Source organism: Heterocephalus glaber, unplaced genomic scaffold (genome assembly GCF_053883595.1).
Source record: "Heterocephalus glaber isolate CG9 unplaced genomic scaffold, H.glaber_assembly_v1.0 deba00001429, whole genome shotgun sequence".
NCBI classification, from domain to species: Eukaryota; Metazoa; Chordata; class Mammalia; order Rodentia; family Bathyergidae; genus Heterocephalus; species Heterocephalus glaber.
This window is the reverse complement of record NW_028258294.1, coordinates 4,698,412-4,722,137: the sequence shown is the minus strand read 5'-3', so window position 1 is coordinate 4,722,137 and position 23,726 is coordinate 4,698,412. Positions and strand designations below refer to the sequence as shown.

The 23,726-nt window shown below is 37.6% G+C and overlaps 1 long non-coding RNA gene across 1 annotated transcript in view; it reads right to left on the bottom strand.

The window, feature by feature from the left end:
• The window catches only part of LOC147827852 (uncharacterized), a 34,051-nt gene extending 13,528 nt beyond the window's left edge, over positions 1-20,523 (bottom strand). Inside the window, exons 1-2 of the long non-coding RNA XR_015451599.1 lie at positions 19,051-20,523; positions 16,655-16,776 (exon numbers count right to left, since the gene is read on the bottom strand). This is a non-coding gene — a long non-coding RNA (uncharacterized LOC147827852). The remainder of the gene's footprint in view (positions 1-16,654; positions 16,777-19,050) is intronic.
• Positions 20,524-23,726: the final 3,203 nt, after the last annotated feature.

Sequence of the window (23,726 nt, the reverse complement as noted above, 5' to 3'; positions counted from 1 at the left end):
ATAATTTCTGGCCTGAGGTTTGAATGGAGGGAAATATTTGAATTGGAGGTAAAGAGGTGAGAATATGGTACAGGAGCATGAGGAAAAGTAGAATGAAAGAATCCCATATCAGTCATGACTACTGCTTTGGGAAGGGAAATGAAGAATGCAGGAAATTTTGAGAAAGTGTCAAGGAACCATATTGCTTTTGGAGTCATTTAAAAAAAAACCCTTGAAATGGTAAGCTCTTAAAAGGTATTCAAGTAACTGCTCAGCATTCTCTTTTGACAAGCTAATGGAAATGACATCTCCTCTAGCGATTTGACTGTTAGAGCACAAAAAAGCTTAATTAAATAGAACTGTTGAATTGATTTCACCTCTGTTGATATGCACAGGGGTTTCTTCCTTTGCAGTTATTAAAATACTACTTAGATGGCAGTATGTAATAATAGTTAATATTAACCTCTTTAAGAGACTTGGCTTAATCATAAGAAAATTTAAACTATGAGTTAAATATATCTATATTAAAGTGTTCAATAATATAAGAAGTGACATTCAAACTTGGTATTAGCTATGGAAATTTTAAAACAAGGAGATAGAGTATAATTTTTGAGATGTCCAAACAGAAATGTCCCTGTGTATTCATGAATTATTCATTTGGCAAATTTCTGCATGTTCCAGGTGTCACATTAGTTCTCCCTGGTTTCTTTGAGTAGAAGAAGGCAAAAAAGTAAACAAAAATTTATAAAATAGTATGGTTATTTTGCTACAATAGAGTTGGGTTTAGAGGCTAAGGTTGCACAGAGAAGGTGGTTCAGTCTGGAGAAAGCTTTTCGAAGGATCAATATAATTTACTTAAACAGATGAAAGCCTGGTTATTTACAGTGCAGAGGCCTAGTACAAAAGAAAGTATGGTGAAATCAATGTGTCTTCAACAACAGTTAGAACAGCAATTCCAACGACTAAATGCGGCCCAGTGTGTACACTGCTTTGAAGCTTGAGTATAGTAAAGACAGTGTGAGAAAATAAGATGGAGAAGGGAGACAGAAGACATGATGGCTGAGTTTGCCAGGCTCACAAGATAGTGAAGAGTCACTGAAGATCCAGGGATGGACGCAACCAGTATTATTTTCTGTTTGTTTTTCTTTGTAAGCATAAAAGTAATTTGCTGGCTTCAATAAATAGGTGATAAAGAGACAGGGGTAACATGCTGGGAAGGGGAGGAAGGACGGGTGTAAGGAGTATGATGTTGCCATTTTCCTGCTTACCCAACTGAGTAGTATTTGTTGAGGTAGGGGGGAAGCAGTTTATCTGGAAAAGAGGAAATTAAATTTTATTTCCTATCTTACCTGTAATCATTATTTAAATCTTTTCTCTGATTTTGTCCAAAGGCAATGATTGTCACTTTTGATTTAAAATTTGGGGTTCTTGTCTGGGTTAATATGTATCATTCATTTAAAATATCATATTTCAGAATTCATTAAATTACTATACTCATCTGAAAACCCCCTCACAACATTCTTAATATATAAACTGAAACATCCAACTTATTTCTATAGTCAACTTCTTTTCTATAACAAGTGCATTTTACTACTGTGACCTTAGAGCATTGGAGATGGTCAGACCTGCTCAGCATTGTCAACTACAGCTCACAGAGGCTTGCACCTAATCAGTCTCTAGGAACAAAGTAAGGGTCAATAAGCCCCCTCTCACAGTCCTGTACAGTCACGCCTCTGTGCTCATGGGTTCCAGAGCCCCAGATTTAGCCAAGCACGAATGGAAAATTGCACCTGCATTGAACACATACAAACATTTTTCTTATCATTATTCCTAAACAATCCACTATAACAACAATTTACATAGTTTAAAATATACAAGAGGGTATGCATAGGTTATGTGCAAATATTGTGCCATTTTACTTAACAAACTTGAGCATCTGCAGATTATGATATCCACAATGGTGGAGGGAATCTTTGAAACCAAAGGATGGGTATAGTAGAATAATTTTTCTGGATATTCAGTGCTATGCCTAAGTTATATTTATTAATGTCCAAGGGTTTACTTTTTTATTCTCTTTTTCAGTTATAGGATTGTTGGCTATATTGTACTGCTGAAGATCTATTATTTCCTTCATTTCACAGTTATCACCTTTCCTTTTACATACAATCACTGTCAGATCAAATAAGTAAATATGCCTTTCTTGTTTTGTACGTTTGTCCGGAGCAATTATTCGAATTTCACCATCTTCACAGACACTGGGACAAACGCAGCCCCAGGCGGACTGATCTCCTTCAGGTTGATGGGGTGCGCCAGCAGGTGGCTGAGCAGAGGTGGCAGAGCAGGACTCCATGGCAGAGGGTCTGCACCAGGTGGAGTCTCAGGTCACCTGATGGTTGGTGGGCAGCACCTTGCAGTGGATCAGCCACTGGCTGCGCGCCCTCCTTCCACGGTACCATGCCCGAGGGCTCCAGGATGCATTCTCTGTGCACCCCTCAAGTTTTGAATTAATTATTATCAAAGGTATAAGTCTGTGTCTTTTTTTTGCATGCATGCATTCAGATACCCAATTGTTCAAGGACCATTTGTTGGAAAGACCATTCTTTCTCCACTGAAGTGCTCTTGCTTCCTTATCAAAGATCAATTGACTATGTTTGTGTACTTCTAATTTTGGAATCTCTATTTTGTTCTATTGATCTATTTGTCTGTTATTTGCCAATATCATTCTATCTTTATTACAAATGTGTTCAACCTACAGACCACTTGTCCTCTTTTTTCAATGTTATAATAAAAATTATACAAAAAGCTTTTTGTTACTTATATAAGTTAATTGTATATTTCATTTGCAGCCCAAGAAAATCCCTCTTCATTCAGTGTGGCTCAGGCAAGCCAAAAGGTTAGACATCCATGCCAGTGTCACACTTTTGTTCTTCAGGGCTCTCTTGGCTGTTCTGGCTCATTTCCCTTTGCATGTCAATGTTAAAGTTTGTAAACACTCACAAAATAACTTGCTGAGATTTTTATTGGAATTGTATTAAATCTATAAATCAAATATACAAGAAATGGACATTTTAACACTACTGAATCTCTGTATCCAAGAATATGAAATGCCTGTCCATCTATTTATATCTGCTTTGATTTTTTTATCAGAGTTTTATGCCTTTCTTCATGCAGTTCCTGTGCATATTTTTTAGATTTATACCTAAGTATTTCATTAATTTGGTGGTAATGTAAGTGAAATTATTTTATTTATTTCAAGTGTTCATGGCTGGTATATATGAAAGCAATTGAGTTTTGAATATTAATAGCATATCCTGTCATTTTTATAATCAATTATTAGTTCGAAGAGTTTTTGTCAGTTGTTTGGGACATTCTATATGGATGATTCTATGACCTGCAAATGAAAATGGCTACTTTTCCTTTCCCAATCTGTATTCCTTTTATTTTCCTTTCCTTGTCTTAAAGCATTAAGTAGGACTTCTAGTACAATATTGAATAGGAGCAGAGAGAGTTCCTAATCTTAGAAAGAGAGCATCTAGTTTCTCACTATTAAGTATAATGTAGTCTACAGATTTTTTTATCACATTGAGGAAGTTGCTCTCTACTTCTAGTTTTCTGAGGGGTTTTTTTTCTTTTTAAAAAGAATGAGTATTGGATTTTGTAAAATCCATTTGCTGCATCAAGATGGCATGATTTTTATTCTCTATTATGTTGGTGTGGTAGGTTATAATGATTTATTTTTCAAATGTTTCATCAGCCTCACACACCTAGATAAACCCCACTGGGTTGTGGTGTGCAATTCTATTTTATACATTATTGGATTTGACTTACTATTATTTTATTGAATACTTTTGCATCTATGATTGTGAGAAACAATGTTCTGTAGCTTTCCTTTCTTGTAATATCTTCACCTGATCTTAGAATTATGGCAGTGCTAGATTCATACAGTGAGTTAAGAAATATTCCTTCTGCTTCTATTTTCCAGAAGACATTGAAGTAAATTTGTCATCATTTATTCTGTATATATATGGTAGAATTAACTAATGAAAACATTTGGCCTTGGTGTTTTTTGTTTAGAGGTTTATTATAAATTCAAATTCTTTAATAAATATAGGCCTATTTAGATTACACATTTCTTCCTGTGTGAGTATTGTTAGTTTCTTTAAAGAAATAGATTCCTTTCATGTAATGTCAAATTTACAAGAGTAGTTATGTATAATATTCTTTACAAAGTCTCCAGAATAAGTAGTGATATTTATCATTATATCAGATATTAATAAGTTGCATCTTCTCTCTTATTCTCGGTTAGTGTGGCAAGAAATTTATCAATTTTATTAACATTTTCAAAGAACATGCTTTTTTTTGTTGATTTTTTCATATTGCTTTTCTATTTTCATTTCATTGATTTTTATTATTTCTTTTCTTCTACTTGTTTTAGGCTTGTATTTCTTTTTGTTTAGTTTCCTAAGGTGAAGCTTAGACTATTGATTTTCTTTCTTTTCTAATGTTTGCATCCACTGCTACAAATTTTTCCCTAAGCACTTCTTTTGCTGTATTTCACAAATTTTGAGAAGTTCTATTTTCAAAATATTTTTTGAAAATTTCTCTTGAGATATCCTTGACTTGTGTGTTATTTAAAAGTTGTGACAAGAAATTGGGTTATCAAATAATCCTGCCCAAGGGATTAGTAAAGTGTACTTCTGGGCATCTCTGGGTGGGTCATAAGGGGTCCTATCACTGGACCGTGGACCCCTCCTCTTTGCAGTTGTTCCTCTGCTCTGCTTTTCTGCCACTATAAATTGAGCAGCTTTATTCTACCATATCCTTCTGCTGTTATGTTCCTTACTTGGAACTGGCTAGCCATGGACTGAGACCTCTAAAATCATAAGCCAAATAGAACCTCTCCTATAAGTTGCAGTTGTCAGGTATTTTGCGCCACCAACAGTATAGCGATTAATACACCAAGTATCTTTCTGTTATTGACTTCTATATGATTTCACTGTGGTCTAGGAGCATGTTGTCTCTGGGTTTTCTATGACCTCCTTCTTAAATAGAATGTTTCTTGAAGATGTATCTGTTTTAATCTAATATGATTATATTAGAGTGCTGTCAGGGTCAAGGGGAAGCATATGGGTATTCTTGGGGGGCAACTGAAGAGGTTTGTTTGTGAGTGAGTCCCCATGGTAAAGAAAGCACATGGAGCCGAGATCAGTAAAAGTAACAAGAGCAGTGTGTCTTCATTTCTTAATCCTTATATTAGCTGTTATTAGACATTATCTGACATTACAACATTGTGTCCTGACATAACCATGTTGTATATGCGTGATTGCCTATGTTAAGTCATTCTTACATAAGCATATCCCACTGTGTACATGTGCCTGACAGCAGGGTTGTGTCCTTACAGGGTCCTCAGGCTTTGAATCAATCAGCAGTTGTTCCCCACAAGTGCTGTTCTGGTATTAAAGTATTAGGAAGCTGAAGCATTTTATAATCTCAAAATATCTTATCAGATTTTAGTGGCCCTGTTTCCTTGAGCTATGCCATTCATAAATATTTCTTGGACAATCTAGAAAAGAAGGATACATGAGGGTAGAATTACCTAAGTAGTATTTCCCCAGATCAGAGAAGGCCTTGATAGAGTAGTTTTCTTTGGATGATAGGCCTTTCATTTGAGTGTATTTCAAAATGGTTACTTTCCCTTCCACCCTTCATGTAATTTGAGGTGATTTTTCTCCACTCTCCCCCAAAAATCTGGGGTTCTTAGAGGTAACCCAGGAAAGAAAGTGTGGAGCTCCCCTGTGCTACTGAGTCTGAGCAGTTTTTAACTTTCAAGCTAGTCTACACTCAGCCTCTATCAATTTGTTAAAATTGCCACTTAATTGTTCTTAGCAGTTACTTTGTCTAACAGTATCTGACTCATGTAAAATGATCTTGGTTATGAATATTTATATTCCCTATCTCTCCACATTTGGAGATAGTGGTTTGCTTTGCAACCTTAATTCTCAGATGAGCTTAAACACAAAACTATTTTTTCTGTTTGTTCTTTTTTCATTGAGAGGATGATAGGAATGATTTCTAAGCTCTTTATGTGTCAAAGGTAAAGCCAGAAGTCACTAGTAAACACAAATAATGCAAATGTATATTTTAAAATGTTTTAAAATATATCTCATAACAAGAAAATGTTTAATCTTCTATCTAAACAGCATATTAAAAAATAGTATATCCATAAAAAGATGAACTTTATAAACCAAATAAAGCCTATGTGTAGGGAAAAAATCAGTTATTTCAGAATTATGCCTCATCTAAGTGCTTTTCATTTTATTTTTGTAATACTGTGCTTCTTTTCAAATATGTTACAATGAGCATATATGAATTTTATAAGGGGAGAGAAGCAATGAATGTCATTTTGGTAGAAGGAAGTTTTCAAAACAAGATGGTATCAAATGCTGTGATGGAGAGTGTGCTAGATGCTATGGGAATCACATGTTCAGATCATAGAAAAGTATCACAGGACCTCCTTAAGTCAGCCCCAAAGTGCACTTGCCTCTAATAATGGTACCAAGGCGGATGACATGGCCCTTTAGAATCCCACCTTGATGGCTTGAAAAGCACATCAAACATCTTTGTTTCTATTAGCAGAGCATGCATTGCTATGTCCAAACTTTGCATCTTATTTTAGTCAATAAAATACCTTGATGTAAAAAATATCTCTGGACTTCCACTTGTTGTACAGAGTGGTAGCTTTTCTTAAAATTTCCCTTCGTATTGCCTCTTTTATTATGTAGAGCTGTTTGTTCATTCCATTCCCAAACTTACATCTAGTATGCAGTCACTTACACAGGACACCATGCTTTTCAAGTCCTTTGTAATAGACCACAGGATTAAATCAAAAGGAAGTGACACTATGCAGATCAATGCAAAGCTGGCCCATTTCAAAAGAAGCAGGTATAGGTAAAAGAAAATTTCCAATTCATAGTCAAACAGAGTAGAAATAGACTCCTAGAATCAGAAAATACTTTTGGAATAGCCAAAATTCAGTGACTAATACTAAATCAGCTGGAACTCTATTTCAAATTTATTTTTCCTTCAATATAAAGTCTGTAAGGAAGGAGGGGGTAGGAGAAGAGGAGGAGAAAGAGAAATTTAGTTAAAAGAGGAAACAATTCTATTTTACTATCATATTTGGTATGATTGTAAAGTGACATATAATAGAAAATATCTCTGGCATGACAGAATTAAATTGCTTTAATGAAATGTTCATCTGGACTTTTAGTTTAAATGATGGATTGAAACATCTATTTGTCACTCTTTTCTTCCTCTAAGCTTTTCTAAAATAATAGTACAGGAATTCAAAAAGTATAAACCTACAGGGGAAAGGAATGAGAAAGAGATAAGAATGAGAAACAGATGTCAACAAATTTTTGGAAGACAGGAAGTAAAAAACATGTTAATAGACATGAGAAAGCTGAATACAAGGTACTGTAGAAAAAGATGTCAAAAAGATATGCCCATCTGAGCTGTGCATCCGAGAGAGACTAGTGCATGGAATACCAATTTCTAAGATGGTCTAGTGAGAAGAAAGCAGGTTAATCAAGTCTCTTCGGCAAGCTATTAGAATCCCAGTGAGACAAAAGACTCCTCACTATACTAGTATAACCCAGCTCCAGAAATACTGTGGAGCAAGTATGTTATTCAAGGCAAGAGACTAGTTCCTCAGAGAAACCAAATAGCCCACTGAAAAAATCTAGAAGTACGGATATTTGAGAATTTCCCAACAGAAAGGCTGCTAAATTAATCTAGCATGATATGCACATACTAGTTCTTAACCCTGTCTCATGGATGCTTAAAACTTCTAATCACCTGTTTCAGATATCAATAAATAAACCAGGTGTGGTGGCCCATGCCTGTTATCCCAGCACTCTGGGAGGCTGAGGCAGAAGGAGGGCAAGTTCCACCCTAGCCTGGGCAATTTAGCAATGTAGTAAGACCCTGTATCAAAATAAAAAATTTAAAAGGGGATAATGGTATAGCTCAGTGGAAAAGCCCTAGGTTCAATCCTGGTACTGAAATCAGTCAACAGGTTTCAGTAAATGGACAGCTAACAACCATCATACATTTGTGTAAAGTCTTCAACATGAAAACAGAGGCTGAAATAACCATTTTTTAAAGTAACTCTCCTCAGAAGAAACAGAAAAATAAAAAAATTTTTAAACTATAAGTGATATCCATAAATATCCAGATAAAAAGAATGTGATACAATTTTATGAAAGAATATTTGTAATATAACATAGAAAGCATGATAGCAGAAGTACAACACCAATAGAATGGTGGGAATTGGAAATAGAGGATGATATCAGAAAAGTAAATCAAGTGATGGAATATATAGAAAAAAGATATCAATTAGAGGATCGACCCAGGAGATTCAACAGATAGTATTCCAGAACCAGGAGAAGAAAAAGAGGGTGATGGAAAATAATTTTATATAATACTAGAAATTTTTCCCCAATTAAATTTGGAGTATTTATTTTGAATGTTCTCTTACATTGTTTGGGAAAACTTACAGGAAAAAAAATATTACTATTAAATTTCAGAACTTTGCAGATAAGGAGATTTCAAAACTTACACAGGCAAAAGAGCAAAACACAAGTGACAAACCACAGACTAAGAATCAGTATTGTGTTTCTCATGGCAACATTGGAAGCCAAAATCCTTTCTAATTCTGAAATTCCTAGTCTAGAGTCATAAAAAGACATACTGTCATATTACTAGGGAAAAAATACATTTTCATACATACAACATCTCAAAAAATTACTTTCTTAAACCCCTTTGGTGGGAACTATCACATGATATTCTTCATCAAAGCAATAAAATAAATCCATTTTTTAAAAAGTAACATATAGGAAACAAGAGAGAGCTGGAGAGAAGTATCAGGATGACAACTGAGAAGTGAGTCTGGACAGTTACCAGAAAACAGATTGATAGAACACTTGGTGAGTTTGACCAAGAGACTGAAGAGTTTTAAAGAATTAAAAATATCATTAAAATATAGTCAAAAGAAAATTACAATTAAAAATTCCAGGGAAAATCCAAAAAACTACTCAAAAAGGTTATTTAATTACAGTGGATTATTTATCTCTGCATATAAAGAAACTCCATTTGACCCACCTTACACTGCTGCAACAATAACTTAAGACTCTTGTCATTTCCGCTCTCAAAACACTTCAGTAACTCCACATATCTTATCTGGCTCTCAGAGTTTTCAGAACCTACAGGAACTCTGTCACTTTTCAATGAGTAAATTCAGAACGGTGGCCTAACTTGTTGAGTTTGTAAATGAAGTCGGGGTAAACCTGAAAGACCTCAGGTCTCTGTCTTCCTGTCTGCTGCACTTCTCCCTCCAATGCATCTGACAAAAACACATCTCTGGTATTTATGTTACAGTGGTCTGTGTTTTGAAATTACCTAACATGTTTAATTTCCAATTAGAATATACATACAATTCTGATCTATTTGCTCTTACTCAACATAAACCAGAGGATTGTTCCTTCTGTACAGTTCTTTTAAAGCCTACAGAGAGACTTGAGAAACTATAATGAGCCACCATGAGATGTTCATTGACCATGTGCAGGCTCCTGTCAGCCTTTGTCATGTTACAATGCCCATCCTTCCACATTCCCAGTTGACCAAAGCATAAATCAACGGGTAGCTTTAAGAAAGATAAAATTTGGGGACAAGTGGTAACTGAACCACAGGGCTCATAACTTAACACTCTCTTGATCCATCTCAGAGCACCCACGTTTATTTCCCACTTGCCAAGGTCCAGGCTACTGCTGCAGCAGTAGATCACTCTAGGAATGGTGTCCTTGGAATTTACTCTTCAGACACTGAATCTTTATGAGTGTCTGCTCTGTTGAAGCAATGTGTTAGTACTAAATGTACAGTGGCAAGCAAGAGAAACATGGTCTTCTGCAAAGCTTGAAGCTCTAGTGAAGGTTGACAGAGGATACATGCGAATGTGGAGGGTACTGGGTCAGAACAACTCATATAAAGCCTCATATACCCCTTGTAACAACCATGTTCTGCCTGACCAACCTGATCTCAAGCCAGTCACTCTTCTCTACTTTACAACTGAACCATCCTCAAAGAGCCTGTTCACATGCCCTGAAATATACCAAGACCAGTCTCACTCTCTAACCTTAGTTTAGGTTATTTCCTTTACCTACAATATTCTCTCATCTTCCATTTTTCAAAAAGTATTTTTTTGATGCCACCTTTGGGCCAGACACTTTTCCAAGCATAGACAGACAGCTCCCTAACTCTCCCACGAAGTGTATATTCTAGAGAAGCAAATCAGTGAACATGAATTATAAGTTGGCATAGTGAGTAGTGACATAGGAGACAGAGATATCGCCTGTCAAATCTCAGGGATTTGGAAACGCGTCACCCAAGGAGAAGTCACTGTTCCTGGATCTGGAAGGCACATTAAGAGTCAGCCAGGCCAAGGAGTAGAAAGAGTTTTAGTGCACATCCTTCTTACGCGTCTTCTTCCCTTAAGGTCAATCTGTTCCAGGATGCCAGCACCCAGGCCTCCCATCCACTCTGGCACACACTGAGTATCCTTTTCATTGTATTTCTACATTATCTGTGAGTGTGGTTCCACTAAGAAATTGACACGGTGGGTTTCCTGAGAATTCTCCAAGGGACTGTAAGAACAAGAAAACCAGAAGCAAAAAAAACTGCAGTGTAAACTGCAGAAAGGTTCTGAAAAAAAAAAAAAAAAGAAAGAAAACTAAAAGCAAAATGCAGATATCCCATTCTATTCACACATATGCTAATATAATAGGAACTATGTTTTCTATAGTCTCCCCAGGTAAACCTAATATCGACCCAAGTCTGGGAATCAATGCAATACATCATTTTAAATTTGTAGAATGTCTCACATAAAGCTATGTTTATTTTCTAAGGAAATGATAATGTCATTTTCTCACCTCTGTTAGAATCTTTTTGTGTTAAAATTGACATCAATTTGTCACATCCACTGTCAACCCTGCTTCTAGCATGATGCTGTCATCAGAATAGGCATTCAATAATACATATCTTAAGTCAATGAAAATGAATGCCTAAGATTCAGAAAGATAGAAAAAGATAGACATTTGTCCTTCAAGACTAAAATTCAAGGCTTTTAGTGTAAAAAAAATAAATAAATAAACCAATTTAGGAACAATACTCCCCACCAAGAAAAATACAAAGGCAAGTCATTTGTACTAAAATTTCTCGATTTTTTTCTAAGTTATGGAGGTGGTAAGAGACAAAAATCAATTTTCAGCAAATAAGTTTTGACAAATACTCTGAAACGCAAGTAGTATAGAGTGAACCAAGGACCACTGGCCAAAATGAAGGGAAATTTAAACCCCAATAAATTCACCAAAATTAGCCCAGTAGTTGCATGGTCAGTTGGTACAGAACCCTGTTGCTTATTCTTGTCACTAATGCAGAAAAGGGAAAAGAAAGCAGCTATGGATATTATCTTCATCAAAATTATTCCAAAGAAAATTCTTAAGGACAGTTTTGTGAGAAACTGCTGCTCTGTCTTTTACATCAAAGGATATAAACAGGAGTGCCTCTATCTTAGACTCCAGTCCACCTTAGGTGGCCCCTCTGGAACACACTGAAATTATGGAAATGCCTGCTCAGTCTAAACTCTGGGAACATAGCTACAGACCAAGATAGCTTAGCAATAGCCAAAGACCTTCTGTTCCCCACACTGTCTACTCTCCCATTCTTCTTCCCTTAACAACACTGCCCAGCAACTGCTCAGCCCCACTTCTTGCACACTTAAACTAGCCAATCACAATAGAGGGTAAGCCTTTGAATTCAGCCAATGAATTTAAAGGACAGCTGCTTCCCATGCTAGGGCTTAAAAGCCCCCACTTCCTCACCACTGGAGGCACCTGCTGCCTCATGTCTGAGTGCACTTGTGCCTTTCTGCACAAGTAAACTGTAAACATTGAAAAAAAAAAGACCAAAATTCATACTTTGACATTGAATAATTGTGAGAGGTAAAATTTATCTATTGTTTTATAATTTATGAACTGTCTTCCCAAATGTTACTGTAATTGATCTGAACACCCCATGGGGCGGATAAGCAGGATGATGATGATGATGATTATCATTATTACCACTGTAATTTATAAATTAGCAAACTTTATTAGTTAACCTAATTTTCAAAACTGAAATGTTATTGGCCAGAAATGTTGTCTTTCCCAAGTTCAACAGAGGATCAAAGTCAAGTAATACAAATTCAAAAGACTTCCTGTCATTTCTTCCCCACCTCACCACTTTTTCAAAGGACTTTATGAGTAAAGTAAATATGCTGTTCTCTTAGTTTAGATATAGTGCAAAAATATTGGATGTGAAAATAAATCTCCTGAAAGGAATAGGAGCTAGCTGGTGATGAATTTGTGAGTACCAGGGAATCATTCCTGCCTGGCCACAGGAAGATAAATGTGTGCATTTGGCAAGAGAAAAAGGATGACTATAGAAGATAAAAGCCAAAGAGTCTCCAAAAGATTTTGTCATTGCCTTCTGTGACATGATGTCTGAAATGATTAATGGAAGCTTTTTACACAGTGGTACGTAATCTCTGAGTTTGATGAGTTAAGTTTAAACATACAAGCAGTAGATAAAATATCTCATCAAAGATGAAACCTTAGGTCACAGGCCCAGTTCATAAAAGGCGTGTAAATGGGAGAAATTTGGATGGCAAAGCAAGATTACAGAAGAATGTGGACAGTCATCCCTCAGTTTACACCAACCACTAGTTCTGATTGGATTTTTCAAGGATGAGGCCAGTGTGTCCATTTTGCCCACAGAATATTCTTATCCTAAAAGTGACATAACCATGAATTGGATGGCCCCAAATTGGGGTTTTCGATTTATACAGGAACATGTGCTTAGAAAGGGAGACTTTCAGGCATCATCAGAATGTTGCTGGATCATTTTCGTATGGAAGGAACATAATGCACTTGAGAACTGTGAGTCTCTCAGAGAGTCTAGGAGACAAACCTTCCATCAATTTAGCTAGTATGCAATTCATACCCCTGGGAGTTCCTCAGTTTCTCCCTCTTACTCAGCACCAATTGAAAAGGAAGATATGTCATCAAATCTCCTTCTTTTCTTCCTCATACTGCTCATGCTGTGGCCCTTGTTTTCACTTTAGGGTTTTTGCTTGTTTGTTTGCTTCTTGTTTTTGTTTTATTTTATTTCTGTGGTATTGAAGATTTAATTCTGCACATTGAGCTACATCTTCAGCTCATGTTTGTTTGTTTTTTATTTTGAGACAAAGTCTCACTAAGTTGCTAGGTTGCCCAGGCTGGGCTCAAACTTGTACTCCTCCTGCCACAGCATCCCAGAGTGTTGGAATTATAGGCATGTGCCACTGTGCCCAGCTTCACTTTAGAGTTCTTTGTTTTAAGTGGGGAGAGGATGGGTGATAAGCATTGTAACAACCTGCTAAGCTTTCCTCCCTTCAGGTTTTACTCTCTGTGTCTTCCTCCACTTCTTTCCTGAAGCATATCTCTGAAGCAGATATGACCAACTTGCTTCTCTACTTAAGATCCTTCAAGAGCTCTTTTATTCTGAGAGTGAGAAAGAGAATCCCAAGATGCTTATGTGCCTCTCAAGTCCTTGGTACTCTGAACCCAGGCTACGCATCCGATTGTGCCTGGCACTTGCTCTCCTGAGCTGTGTCCTTTAGTGCTCCCTGGGCCTTGTGGGTCCTGAGTTCCACTCACCATCCTTGCTATACACACACTCCTCTGTGCTTCAGGCCTTTATTTCTATTCATAACCCCATGGTCCATGATTTACTGCCTGGAATACAGCTAGATTACATTTCCCAGCCTCCTCTATAACCAGGGGAGGGAGGACACATCCTAGGTTTGGTTTTAGGAATGTTAGTAAGTAGTCATATGTGCCATTTCCAGAACTGGTCCAGAGTAACCATCCATAAGTGATTTTCCATGCTCTTCCACAAGCCAGTGACTGTGAAAACCAGATGGTGATAAACTTAAATGCATAAAAGCTTAGAAACAGAAGTCAATTTTAAGCAATGTAATTAAGTTCATCACATTTGAAAAATTCAACTAAATAGCTTAGGCTGTTTTGATTACTGGACTGTGATTCTCTGTCTGCTGTATCCCTGACGCTGAATCATAAAGCTGTTTCAAAAGGATCACTGATAATTTGACAAATTTTCAGTGGAAAAGTACTATGCCTCAAGCATTGATCTTGCTCTGGAGAAAGCAAGAATGTGACACAGATGTTGCCATCAAGATGCTCAAGTAGTAGTGGGAGAGACAAAGAAGTAACCAACTAGACAACAGAATGGGATGTGTGCTTTCATGAAGGAAGAAATCCAGTGCTCAGAGGAGATTTGGGTAATATCATGTGCCTTGACGACCCTGGTCTCTTAATATCTACCTGCCAGCTTCTGGAACTTCATTTATCTTGAAGCAGTTAATGAAACTGGGCCTTCAAGACCTCAAGACACCCTATGAGAGTAAACCCTGGATTCTTGAGGATACAGAGAGCTCACTGTTTACCCAGGCTGATAGTCACATCAACAGATGCCTGGAAGAGATACCCCATCTGCCCAGAAAAATCAGTCTAGGAAGACTCAAAGCAGTGAAAACACACCTCTGTTCTTACCAGGGCTATCACTACCAGGACAAGGTGTAGGGCCAGAGAGGTAAGGATCATAAAATAAAATCAGAGATGGTGAAAGCTGTAGGGATCTTGATCATTATCAAAGCTCAGGATTTTTGTTTGTTTGTTTGTAGATGGAGAAGCCTCCCCCAAAGTCCTATTACTTGTTGAATACATATCTAACCTTTAAATCTCAGCTTAGACATTGTCACTCACTTCAGAAAGTCTTTCCTAACTCTTGTAAACTAGGATGGGATCTCCTGATATGTGTGCCCATAGTCCCAGCATTCTCCCTAAGATTGATTTACTTCTTTGTCTGTGTGATGACCTGTCTAATAAACTTGAAGTGTCTTGTTAGTCCTGTTCACAGCTGTAGCTCTAGAACCTAGCACAGTAGCTGGTTCTTAAAAGACATCCAATAAACACTAGCTGAACCTGCTCACTTGGGAGCTGGGACTTAGGATTCAGTAATGAATGTTAGTCACAGTCTCCTTTCTGTTCACTCCAAGGCCCTTGAACCCCTCTCCCACACTGCCAAATCCTTATAGGACCCTCTGTCTTCCCAGAGACCCCCAAGGTGCCCTTATAGCCTTCCTAGGGTGACAGGCCATTCCGCAGGATGCCCCCCCATCCTTTCTGTCCTCTGCATGGTGTAAAGCCATATCTCACAGTCTCACAGAGAATAATCCAATGAATAAATGCTTAGAGGACTCCAATGCCTGATAAAACAGAAATGCCACCAGGAATATTTTCATGAAAAGAGAGAAGTTGTGGGCATAGGACATGATGCTTTCATCAATTTTTATGCTCAGTTCTTCATTCTTTATTGTCCTTTGTGACCTTAATAGCTCTGAAGTTATTTGGTAAAATGCCTCTCGGCTCATGTTTACCAAATGTTTCTTCATGATTGTATTCAGAATTCGCTTTTATTTTAGGAACAACACCTTTGCCCTTCTCAGTGGATCATTTTAGGAATTACATTATAGTGTCAAATTTAAAACTTTTATATTTCACATCTCTTCATTCAGGGCAGGCAATTTTCATCCTATTAGGCAGCTCCAGCACAGCACTGGGCTACACACAGCAGAGTAGTAAATGGAATCATGGGACCTCACCAACACTTGTGGGAGCTGGGCCAGTGCTGTCGGCCTCAAGTACAGATTACCAAGGGGTGGGGGGAGAACAGTGCCAGCATAACAAATATGCTGTCCCTACTGGAATACATCCAGTCTTGATCAAAAACCTGAGAGGTAGACAAGTCAGGAACCCAAAGCCATCTACCCATACACACTTACCTGAGACAGGCAAAGGTAGAGCCCCACATTGGCTACATTGAAGGTGGGTAGAAAGTGTGATTGAATTATGCCCATGGCAAAGCAGGTGCCCTTGTGAATGGAGGGGCAGTGTGTTCCCTTCATACTCACCAAAGGCTTTTTTGGGGGGTGAATTTTATGAACAAAGTTAAATGACCTTTCATATCCCTTCTATAAATAGGCATTTAAGGAAATGTACTATTGCAATTAAAATGAGAAAAATTTGAGTAAGTTGCTAAGAAACAAGAAACTATCTGTGCCTATAGAAGCTCATGACAGTAACATTTGGTTATAGACAGGTTTCCTTGGAAATGTTTCCAGGATTTTTAAGTATTAATGCTGAGCAAGAGTAAGGTCTTAATAGATAGAGAGGTGAACAGTAAAAATTGCTAATTGAGCAAAGGTAAAATATGCCAACAATAACCTCTTTCCAATTCATTTTCTGTACTGTTTTATTCTACTTTCTTAGATAAAAATAGTACATGTTCATGAGGAAATATTTCAAACAGTGAAGAAGAGAATGAAGTTAAAAGTAGAACTATCCTTTTCTGCTACTATCCTTTTGATTAATTCTCAGAATTAGCCACCTTTAACTGTTTTTCTTAAGGGTCCTTTGAGGAATTTTCCATATTGACACAAGCATTGCTACAATATACTTACTGTATACAAATGAAAATTGTATATCATATTCACAGAATTGGTTTTTTTCTTCTCACAACATCTTAGATATCTTTCCATGTCCAGACATAGAGATCCACTTCATTTTCCTTTGCCCCTTCACACTAGGTTGGACAAAGTTGAAAGAAAATTGTATAATCTTTTTACTAATATTGACTTAGAGTATTTTCATTATTTGACACTTATGAACAATGTTACAATGAACATCCCTGTGTGTATATTTGCAAATTCATCTATATCTATCTTTAGGACATGTTCCTAAAAATAAAATTCCTAAGTCAAATTTCATATGTATATTTTATCATTATTGTTAAAATTACTCTATAGATATAACACTAATTTATTTTCCTTCCAATGGCACAGAGGGCTTCTTATTTCTAGCCCCTACTCCCATCCCTAAGCAATACTGGTTACTATGGAACATAAAAGTCTTCATGATTGTTTACAGCTTGCATTTCTTTCATTTGGGATATTGTTATGCATCTTTTTGTTGTTGTTGTTGTTGTTGTTGTTCATTTACATGTTTCTCTCAAAAGATTGCCTGTTTATGGCTTTTTATCCACTTTTAGGTTGAGTCATTCTTCTCTTATTGATGCCTAAACACTCTTTGCTCACTAAGAAAGCTATCCTCTTATGTTTTTAAATATTTCTTTACCTGTTTTCTTTGAACAAGACTCTTAGTTCTGCCATCATTGCAGAGTTCTTGTAAGCCTTGATGAAGATGGTGTTTTTATTTATGCAAAATCCTAATTATTAAGACATAAGACAATGTACTTGTGCATAAGACAATGTACATTGTCTTATCTTGTTTTTATTACCGAACCAAGAGTACCTATAGAAAACAAAAACCATACACTTTGGCATCTGAAAGGTTCAGCTCAAATCCTGGCTCTGTCACTACTTGCTAAGGAGTGTGATTTAATGGCCCTGATTAGTAGCCTCACTGTATCTGTGCATTTACCCTTAGTAAGCTTTAGTTCCCTCTCACTCTCACTCTGGCCTCAGTAGTGTTGCTTGATTTTTCCCATGAGGCAGTAAAAAAAAAAATACAGAAACTTGGGAAATACAGAAATTCACATATTTCTGCTCCCTCCAATATTTCTCTGCCATTACTGTGAGAATATGTTCAAGTTAGGTGCTGGCTTTGGAAAGGTTTGTCTTTGTCACTGTCCAAAGACCCAAGTACTCCCACACCCTGACCCTCCTCCTAATTGTATCCCTCAACCTTCAATCAGACTGATATTTCTAAAATGAAAATTTCCTTTGCAATTAACCACTTAGCTTCAGTGGCTTTCCTTATCCTTGAGGAAGAAATCCACTTTTCAATTCTAGAAACCCCCACAACTCAATAAACCTCTGCTTCTTCCTCTACCACCTGTGCCAGCTGCACACGCAGCTCCCCAGATGTGCCAGCCTGGGGTCTCTAGGCCTTTAGAAGTGCTGTTTCTTCTGTCTTGGAGTAACCTTCCCATCATCAACTCCCCACTCCGTATGCCTGGTTAGTTTTAACCCCTAGAATCCTTTCCCAATTCAGAGTTTCTGAAGCTCAATATTATTGATGTTTTGGTCATAAAATTCATTGTTGTAGGGTTCTTTCCTGTACAGTGTAGGGTTTTTAGTAGCAATGTTCTCTGGTCTTTGTCTATGCAGTAGATTCTAACAGTAACCCCTCCCAGCTTGTGACAACCAAAAGTACTGATGACATTAACAAACATTTCTTGGCGGCAAAATCACCCAAACTGAAATCTAATACCTTACCCATCCCCAAAAGCATGTCCAATGCCCTCAGCCCTCCTGGGCCTAATTCTACCTAAGCAATTATGACAACTATGCTAAACATGTTGCCAATCTGACTTTCTCTTTAAACTAGACCACCTTGGGACAAAAAGTTTGCCTTTTATCCTATACGCTGTTTCAGAAACTAGGACTTTGCCTAGTTTCTGAAACAGGGAAAGTGTTAAATGAATATAAAGATACATAGGTAGAGATAGAGAGAGTTAGAAACATAAGAGCAATATAAAATCTGGCTGCATGTTATAATCACCTAGGAATATTTTTTAAAACAAAGTCCTAGACCTACACCATTCTTTTGAATCAGTAACTCAGGAGTGGGAGGCTAGGCATGTTTCCTGTTTAAACTACAAGGCGATTCTCATGCTGCTGGTCTATAGAACAACTGGTCCATGATGCAAATATCAGTGATCAACCTTTACTACCTTTGCAGACCATCTGACAATGCCCACCTGCATGACTGGGGGAAATAAAGGTAATATATTCCCCCAGAGAAATCCTTCTGCACCAAATGTAAGCTGGTTGTTTTATAAGGGGACAGAGGAAGTCCCCAGGAAGCCTCCAGAAAAGGCTCAGAGAGCCTCTACCTGTAATGAGAGGGAGCCCCAGCTGAAGTGACATCCACCATTTATGAAAACATTCCTCTGTGGTGTAGAGCATCTGAATCAGCTTTGATTTTCTGTCTCCATGGCTTCCCATGGCCAGCAGAGCTGTTTCTCCATAGAGCATAGATGATAGATGGCTGCTTCCATGGGTGGCCTGCTCCTTCTCAAAGGCTTTTCTTCCATCAGAACTCAGAGGATTTTGTGGTAGAGAGTACATAATGTCTTCTTGCTGCTGAAAGAAGTGGATGAGAGCCTATGGCTAAAATGGAACTATTTATTCAAAAGTATCCACCACCCAAAGCAAGGCTTAAAATACATTTAAGGCTAATGGGCTTGTGTCTATTGACAATCTCTTACCAACAAGGCTATGAAGATTAGGCCCAAAAGAATGACTTGTAGCCAGAAATTCATCTGGAGGCAGAGCACTGGGAATGTAACCAGATTAAAAATTTGACAAGCTTACAAAATCATCCCCATTCCTTCTGCCCTGACAGTCTGGTAAGAAAATGTTAATGGTATATCAGCAGTATGGGCAGGGAGCAGATCTTCTCCCTCTGGGTGTAAATAGCTATCCCTGGAATCTTTTCTAATGTCACACTCTGGATCCATCTGCCCAGGATGTCTCTATGAGTTTGCTACAGATAGTATAACAAAGTACCACAAACCAGGTGGGTTGAACAACTGAATTTCATTGTCTCATAGTTCTGGTGGCTGGAATTCCAAAGTCAAATTGCCAGCAGGGTTGGTTCTTTCTGGAGATTATAAGGAAAGGATCTTTTCTAAGTCCCTCTCAGGTGTGTCCAACTTGTAGTCCATGGTTTGGACACCCCTGTGTTAAAATAACAAATTTTTTAAATAAAGGAAGATTTATTACTTATCAATGTTAACTATATTATATGTTTACATAAGGCCCAAGATCATTCCTCTTCACTCAATATAGCACAGGCAACCCATGACTCCACATTGGACACACCTGCACAGTCATCTCGTTGTGTCTTTTCATATCATCTCTCTTCTATATGTATCTCACTCCAAGAGTCCCCCTGTTTGTAAAGATACCAGGCATACTGGATTAGGAGTCATGTGAATTATGATGATTTTAACCTGATTAGCTCTGAGAAGACCCAGATTCAAGGAGGTCACATTTTGAGATACTAGGGATTGGACTTTGACATGTGAATGAGGGTGGGGAAACACTTCAGCCCATAACAGTGTCTGATAGCTATGACTCATTTCTCTACCTCCTGAGCATGCCTGATATCTTTCTCCACCCTACTGCCTTCAGCCCCTTTAGCTCTATGGAGAAACTGTGTGGTGTGCCTTGCAAAACTGGGAACCAGCCTCATCCTGCCAATAATTGTGTTACTGCAAAGGCCATGAGCTCTTGGACAAAACAGACCTGAGTAAAACCTGTTTCAAAGCTTTACAAGCTTTGTGCCAAGACAAGTTACTTAACCTCTCTAAGCCAGGGTTTCCTAACTTATGGTAAAGACCTGCCTGGTTTCTTTGTCCCCACAGCCCCAGCAGCATTTGTTATTGGTTGATTTCTTGATAATAGTCATTCTTGCTGGAGTGAGATGAAATCTTAGCATTGTTTTAATTTGCATCTCTCAAAAGGCCAGTGATATTGAACATTTGTTTTTCATACACTTATTTGCCATTTCTAATTCTTCATCTAAGAAGTGTTTATTCATTTCAGATGCTCATTTTTGGATTGGGTCATTAAATTTGGGGAGTCTGATTTTTATAAGTTCTTTATACCCTTTAGATATTAGTGTTTTATCTGAGGAACAGCTGGCAAAAACTTTTTCCCACTCTGTGTGTTGTCTCTTACAAAGGAACATTTCTGGGGCTTAGGACTCAGTGGTGCCATACCTGCCTGGCAAGCACAAGGAAAAGAGTTTGATTCCCAGTACTGTGCAGAAAAAAAAAGGTACACTTCTCCACTGTAGGTGGCAGTGTAGACTGATGCAACCACTGTGGAAATCAGTGTGGCAATTACTCAGAAAACTAAAACTAGAGGTTCCATTTGACCCAGCTATTCTCCTTCTTGGTATCTTCCTGAAAGAATTAAGAACATCATACTACAGCAATATATGCACACCCATGTTTATAGCAGCACAGTTTGTAACAGCTAAATCATGGAAACACTGCACAAATGCCCGTTAAAGGGTGAACGAATAAAGAAGATGTGGTGTTTGTTTGTTTTTTTACAATGGAGTACTACCGAACCATAAAGAAGGATAAACTTAACACATTTCTAGGTAAATGGATGCACTTTGAGACCATACATTTAAGTGAAATAAATCATACATATATGTGAAAATACCCCATTGTTTCTCTAGTGTGAGAGATCAAAAGTGTAGGTTCCACCACACCCAGCCCAGAGGTAGGGGCTTCCAGGCCACAGTTCCACCACTCCCAGCTCAGAGCAAAGGGCTTCTGGGCCACTGTTCCACCACTCCCAGAACAGAGGAAGGGGGTTCTGGGCTGCCGTTCTACTGCTCCAAGCTCAGAGGAGGTGACCCAAGTGGGTGCCAACAAAAACCCCCCTGCATCGAAATGAGAAGACATGTAAACAAGTCTCAAAAGCAAACTTCCAGATGATTTAAAGCAACCCCAAAGGGAAACGACATGGAACACTCTGATACTCAACTACCTGGACTCCCTGAACTTGCAACAAAAGAAAATCTGGAAAAAATGAAATCAGAAATAATTTTGCAGATAACAGCAGAGATTGTGCTCATAGTGCAAGACATGATTAATAAATCTAGAGAGAAGCTCAGGAACATGATGGAATCCCAACATAAGAAACAAATGGAATCTATAAAACAGATGCAAACAGATTTCCAAGAGATGAAAAACTCCACTGAAAGTCTACACAGCAGAATGAGCCAATGTGAAGACAGAATTTCAGATATAGAAGATAAGATTGCAATTAGTGACCAGGAAAAGAAAAATTGCTTCATAATTGTAAGGAACCACAAGAAATCAATCCAGCAGCTGCCAGATGATACAAAGAAGAACAACATAAGACTGATTGGAGTCAACAAAGAAACAGGAGAGAGTGCAGATAACATAAAAAAAACTGTTCGCAGAAGTGAGGGCAGAAAATTTCCCAAGCAGGGGAAAGAACTTGACATACACATAAGTGAGGCATGTATGACTCCAAATAGCTTTGATCAAAAAAAAAATCTAAATATAGGCAAGTAATAGTTAAGATTCCAGAAACTCAACAGAAGAACAAAGTTCTACAAGCACTGAAAGAAAAGAAACAAATCACATACAAAGGAAAGCCCATCAGAATCACAGCAGACTTCTCAATGCAAACCATCAAGGTGAGAAGAGCTTGGAGTGACATATTCCAAGCCCTAAAGGAAAACAGCCTCCAACCCAGATTGATGTACCCTGCAAAACTATCTTTCAAAATGGATGGAGAAATAAGATACTTTCATGACAAAGAGCACCTTAGGAACTTCATGAATACCAAACCAGCACTCCAAAAAATTTTAGACAATATCCTAGGAACAGACAACGAGGAGCACAACCCCAGGAAGCACAGCAGAATGAACCCATCAGGCACGATAAGAAATTAAATATAAAGGGGGAAAATCCAACAAAAAAGTAAAAGTCATGACAATGATAGGTCAATACATATCAGTTATAACCATCAATGTTAATGGTCTCAACTCACCAATAAAAAGAAATACACTGGCAGAATGGGTCAAGAAGCAAAATCTAACAATATGCTGCATTCAAGAAACACACTTAATTCAAAAGGAAACTCATAGACCGGAAGTTAAAGGGTGAAAAACAATACTCCATGTGACGAGAACCTGAAAAAAAGCAGGAGTAGCTATCCTCCTTGCAGGTCAAGTAGATTTCAAACCAACACTAATTAAGAGAGACGAAGAAGGACACTACATCCTTGCAAAGGGAACAATCCAACAGGAAGAGATGACAATCATAAATATCTATGCACCAAACACTACTGGACCCAACTATATAAAACAAAGACTAACAGACATGAAAAGTCATATATGCACTAATACAATTGTAGTGGGGGACCTCAACACCCCACTGTCACAAATAGATAGATCAACTAGACTAAAAATAAGTAATGAAATACTAGAACTCAATTGAACTCTTGAACAAATGAACTTTACACATGTTTACAGAATGTTCCAACCCCCAAAATCAGAATACACATTAGTTTCAGCAGCAACAGGTTTTTCTCCAAAATAGACCACATATTCACTCATAGAACATATTTAGGTAAGTGCAAAGGAATTGAAATTATCCCCTGTATATTATCAGACCATAGTGCAATGAAATTGGAGATACATAGCAAAAGCAACCACAAAAATTTCGTAAACACATGGAAATTGAAAAACACACTTCTAAATAACCAATGAGTCACAGAAGGAATTAAAGAAGAAATCAGACAGTTCTTTCAATTAAATGACAGTTACAATACAACATATCAGAATCTGTGGGACACAATGAAAGCAGTCCTATAAGGGAAATTCATAGCAGTGAATACACATATTAGGAAAACGGAATGAGCCCAATTAAACAACCTGATGCTGAACCTCAAGCTTCAAGAAAAAGAAGAGCAGGACAACCCCAAAGCTCATACAAGGGAGGAAATTATAAAG